Raw genomic sequence first — 6,000 nt, 5'->3', positions numbered from 1 at the left:
ATGTTTTAATATTGTGATGTCAGTATGTGGTTCCACTAATCTTGTATCCTGAATACAATGACAGTAAAGGCTTTCTGTCCTATTCTAATGTAAATTTCCCATTAACAGCTGTTGACAGGATGGAGGGTGTTGACGATAGTCTGTAATTGATTTGACAGTGCGATCTATTGTTAGTCTTTAACAACTAATCAGTTTGGACTTGTTGACAGCATCAGTGGAGTCGCCTCCTAGAAACAAGAGGGAGTCCCAGCTTCAGCGTGTGTGTGTGTGCTCTGACTAACAGACAAGCGTGATTACAAAACACAAGTTTGCACCGCTCTGATTTCATAAGTGATGAAAATTGGGCTTTTGTTGCAGTTTTGTTTGTGTGCAGGGAATATGAAACTCTCAGCATCAGGAGGCTGAGGATGCTTTTTCTGTTGCATGCAAATGAGAACTGTGTCACTATTTACTTCTCCATTCAGCTGGAGTTTGTCTCACACTATCTACCCCATGATTTGCTTCATTGTATTATTTTGTTGCATCAACCCTTTGAACCCAGATGAAGGATACAAACACAGTACTGCAAGGAAATATTTACTGATATATTTAACATGCGAACTCCTTCGTTAGCTCTTCCGGTGTTATCGTCATGTCTGCAGGAGAGGAGGAACTTACTGTGCAGAAATTGTCCCTTGTTAATCTCAGCTTCCTCAGCAGGATCTCTGTTAGTGAGATCTTTGATAAAAATAAATTTCTTGAGAGACTCTTCCCCACTTTACAGGTGTGAGAATTGTATCACAGTCTGTGTGGAAAAGTCCTCTTTCAATAAGTAGTAATGAAGTTAATTAAACACAAAGAATCTCTGGGTAAGAAGGTTTAGCATCTACATGGTGCTGCACGCTGGGTGAGAAGGAGGAGGAATAAGTCTGGATTGGCAGGGGTTCAGACTACGATTGAGTTAAAGGCATGTAGTTAGTGATCCAAGACATGTTGTCAAACAGCGTCTGGGCATACTCCACCAGACTCCGGAGCAGCTGGTTGTGCCGACCCAGGAGGATTCCTTGGCTAGAGATGGCTTTTTGAGACTGTGGCTGGAGTCGAATAGTTGAAAAAATTACCTCCTATGTGTTTTTATAATCACTTTTCCTTGGACTTGATGGAAAACGTCATGAGGTCCAGAAAAGATGTAAGGGGAGATGTGGAGCACTGAGGTGAACTGTAGCAAAAACCTGACTGTACCTCTAATATATTGCTTAATACTCTGATGTCTATCATGTTTAAACTACAATGACCCTAAAATGAGCTACAAAAAAAAGTGCATTCTTAGCATGTTGTTTCATGCAGGCTACACAGCATCGTTATTATGGACAAGCCTCGGGGGTCCAGGCTTGCTCGATAAAGTCACTGTGCCCTCTCAGCTGAATTCTACTGATACACTTTGACTCTAATTCATGCAAATTGGTTAAACACCCATTTTGACTATAAGTTATTGCAGTGCAAACTCAGTTTAATTATTCCGTTCAGAGTAGTTTAGTGCTTCTGCAGAAATCGTGGTAACCAGCATGACTCAGATCAACACTGAGTGTTCACCCCTCATGTTTCTTTGAAACTAAAAAGAGATCCTACGTCATCTTGTGCAGCTAGTTTTGAAGCATTACCCTACTCAAACATTTCAAAACAAATGCAAATGTGTTCAGGAGATTGTGCACTCACAGTTAGCTGTCCTTGTGTGTGTGGTGAGTTCATTAATCCACTTCTGCACCTGGAAAGAACGTCTCAACTGACTGTTCCTGCTTTGACCCTAAAATCTGAAACAGGTATTTTTGCACTTTTCTAAGTGTGGCTTTCTTCTTCTATGGTGGCAATTCTGAATATGTTATGTGAGTGTAGAATAGCAAATTGACTTGAGCTGAATGCTCCAATGTCAAAGTTAGTTCCCCATTCAGTTCAGTTCATGTGCTCTGTTGCCGACCCTGAAGCTGCATAGATGGAAACATGCTGGTAAAGAATTCCACTTCATAACCAAGGCTGGAATTTAGAAGAAAAATGGAAATCAAGTGAAATGAGTTTTTAATTTGTTGTTCATATTTTATCTTCTGTGAAGATATGATCCAGTGCAGGACCTAACTGTATTTAAGACTTTCAAGATTAAACTACAATTTAAAATACTATTTTATTTTGCTAATGTGACCCAATCCCTCGTATGCCTACAGAATTCATCCAGCTCTTATTTTGGCTGCCACGCAGATGGCATGGTAAAAAAAAAAAAAAGGCCTGTATTTGTATAGTGCTTTACTAGTCCCTAAGGACCCCAAAGCACTTTACACATTCAGTCATCCACCCATTCACACACTGGTGATGGCAAGCTACATTGTAGCCACAGCTGCCCTGGAGCGCATGATAGGAAATCTTTTAACAGAGCAAAATAACCAAAGAAAAACTGAGTTTTAAAGGTGCAGCCTGTTTTTGTGGAGCCTACTTTGGCCAGATTATGTAACAATTAACTGGCTGAAGCACAGAACAGAAATGAATTAGCACCTTTACAATGTTTTGCTGATGAGTAAATGGAAGACAGGTGTGAAGGCTAATGAGCAATCAGGAGTCCAGGTGGAGGTGAGGACATGGACACAAACATAGAGACGAAGCAAAACAGTAAACACAGGAAATGGAACAAGAGCTGAAATGAGCACACACACAGAGACAGGTCTGTGTGCGCCCGCAGCAACTCTTAAACTACATTATGTGCTCTCAGATGTTTATGGACCATTGTTGGTGCCGCAATGTGGGAAAAGCCTGACTTTGAAATCCAGAAAGTAATTTCACCCCTTACAGAGGAATGTCCGTGGCTTTCAGATGGCACACCAGGCGCTCACACACATGTAGACAGCCAATCAGAGGGCTCTAATACAAAACAGAATTTGGGGCTATCGAGGTAACTAGAAGTTTAACCACACCAGTCCTTCTGACCCGTCACTGATTATGTATTAGTTTGAGGACTGATTTTAGCACTACATTGCAGTTTTTTAAGCCCTCCACAGCCTGACCCATTTCTATATAAGCAAGATGCTGACTCCATGTCCTCTGACATCTCCAACCTATTTGTAACCCGACCTCCCTGAATCTTAGGATCAAGATCAGACTATTGAAGTCTATCGTCATTCCGACTGCACTGTACGCTAGCGAAACCAGGCGCTCAACAAATGCGATCACTTAACGCCTGAACTTGCTTCAACAATGTGGCCTGCAGCGAATCGTGAGAATTTCTTACCGGGACCAGATAACGAACAATGAGGAAGGCACCTGCCCTTTAGCTGACGTTGTTGGAGAAAGGCGCTTCCGCTTTGCGGGCCATATTCTACGTCTACCCCCTTATCGCCCAGCCAAGATTGCCATTACATGGTTCCTGCGCACTGGCCAGCGAAAGCAAGGCTGACCAAAGATCACATGGTGTCGAACGTTTATGGATGATCTGAAAACCGTCGACATCGCCTGGGACAAAGCCGAGGCAATCGCCGCTGACCGGCATCGATGGAGATCGTTAGCTGTCCAATGCCGGCGGCGTGGGAGGGACTAAGTGCTTAGTAAGTTAGGTGAGATCTGTTGGCATGGATTTGTGGAGGGCACTAAAGTTTGTCTAGTAAAAGTTGATCAAGCCTTTGCAATTGGGGTTCCATGACTTTGGAATTCCCTGCCTGAGGATCTCAGAGAGCTCTCTAACCTCTTTTAGAGCTCTCTGTATTGGTTTTTCCTTCGTTTTTCTTTTTCTTTTAAAATTCTTTTCAATTTCATTGTAGTTATTTAAACTTTAACTTTTCATAGCTGTTGCTTTCATTACTATTCAACACTTTGTAACTTTGTTTTGAAGAGTGTTTTATACATTTAAGTTCAACCTTTGATGGTGAGTATTATGAAGGTGGTTCTTTTTTTACTAGGGTACATAACTATGGTAAGTTGTGCTGCAAACCTAACTTGCTCCGGAGCTAGCTATGTTCCAGATTAGAAATCAATAGATTTGAAATCATTGCTAATAAATTATTCATAAAATTGCAAAATCACTCGTAGAAGATTTCTTGGACTTCACACATTGGTGCATGGATGGATAATTTGATTGCCCTACATGGATTAGTAGAGCAGTCCATGTCTGTTATATGCTCCCAACCCCAACATCACTGATATCACATCTCATTTTTATTTCTTCACCTGCATGAAAAATAGTACTTTTGTGCGTTGGACACTGACACTAAAAATCTAAATTGCTTTGGAATAATCCGTAAGTAAAGATCAATGTTGTTGTGATAGAAGCCACAGAGAAATATGAAAAAAGGTTTATTTTTTCAGTGTTGACCTCTCAGAACATCCAAGCTGCATCTAATATTTTCGAGATAAACTGTGCATGTGTCTATTTTGATATTATCACATAGTTAATTTCATAGAAGCACAATATCCTTAGGGTGGAAAAACAATCAGATAAAGCAGAGGACACGCAGACGATAACCAGCCCTGTGAATAAACAGTTACAGACATGACCTCACTTCCAGAAGAAAGTTAGAGCAGATTTACGACGCTGGCTTTGAATGAGCAATGAACTGGAAGACATTTAACAAATAGTTCAAAGAGGAGTACGAATTAGCTTGATGACGACAGAATAATTAAAGGACTCTGGTTTAGTCTGTACAGCGTTTCATTGGACAGGATTTTTGTCTACTAAGATGGTCACTGAGACATTGAGTCATGTTGTAGCTTTGCATGTTTCACTATCTACATGATGCATCTTCTCCTCCTCCTCCTGCTTCCTCTCTTTACTTTCATGTATCCTTAAATTCTGCTCTGTTCACTCATGATGCTAAGCCAGGGGTGGGCAATTCCAGGCCTCAAGGGCCGGTGTCCTGCAGGTTTTTAGATCTCACCTTGGGTCAACACACCTGAATCACATGATTAGTTCATTACCAGGCCTCTGGAGAACTGCAGGAGCTAATTTAGCCATTTAAATCAGCTGTGTTGGTTCAAGGACACATCTAAAACCTGCAGGGACACCGGCCCTCGAGGCCTGGAGTTGCCCACCCCTGTGCTAAGCCCATCCCTTGAACACAGGGTTGTTTTGAACATGCAATAGCTCACTTAATGTTTAAAATCCTCCACAGTAAAGGAGCAATGCCAAGGAGGATGATCTTCTGGAGCTCTTGTATTTATGTTATTATATTAAGATATTTTGCTGGGACTTTGTTGGTGTGGTCTTCCACCCTTTATTGATCAAACCTAAAGCAAAAATTGAGAAACCTGAATGGCATAACTCGAGAACGAAGCAACGTAGGAGCTTCATATTGATGCCATATGTGTATCTACTAAAAAGTTGGAATCTCAGTGACCTTGACCTCAAGGTTAGAGGTCAAGCTTTCTGAAAAAAATCTTCTGAATGCAATAACTTGTGAACATACTTTGAAAAGAGATTCTTTGCTCCTTAACTCATTTGTTGTCTTGTTCACGTTGGGTAGATTTAGTAGAAGAGAAGCTTTGATTTGTTATCAGTACCTGGATTTCTGGTCCAGTTATTTTTCTCGGATGTCTTTAGTTAAGACATAAAAGGTCATGTTATTTTAGGTGAAGCATTTTACACTCTGCACAGCTGTGAATCCACTCAGCAGGAGAAGACTGAAGATGTGCCAATGTGACAGGATGTTTTTTTCCCCACTCTTTTATATTTCACAAAAAAAAAAAGAGTCAAAATTTTACTCTGAAAAGAACGTGATTCATTTGTAGTGATGCAAATTGTGTTTTTCTTCCCACAGCACCTCTGTTTTGTTAGATAAAACATTTTTAAAACTTTTGAGTTGATTTTCAAATTTTTAGAAGCTCTCCTGTCAGTTTTTTTTATGTTTTTATCTCAGTTACTCAAAAAACTGAGCCAATATTTGTAACTCTGATGATAAAAGACAGCTTCTTGTTTTACTTCCTACTGCTTTTCTTTCTGTTTATTCATCAGGCTAAATACACATTTCAACTAAAACGTCCCACTTCATT

Source organism: Simochromis diagramma, unplaced genomic scaffold (genome assembly GCF_900408965.1).
Source record: "Simochromis diagramma unplaced genomic scaffold, fSimDia1.1 OVJJ01000602.1, whole genome shotgun sequence".
NCBI classification, from domain to species: domain Eukaryota; kingdom Metazoa; phylum Chordata; class Actinopteri; order Cichliformes; family Cichlidae; genus Simochromis; species Simochromis diagramma.
This window is presented reverse-complemented; position numbering follows the sequence as displayed.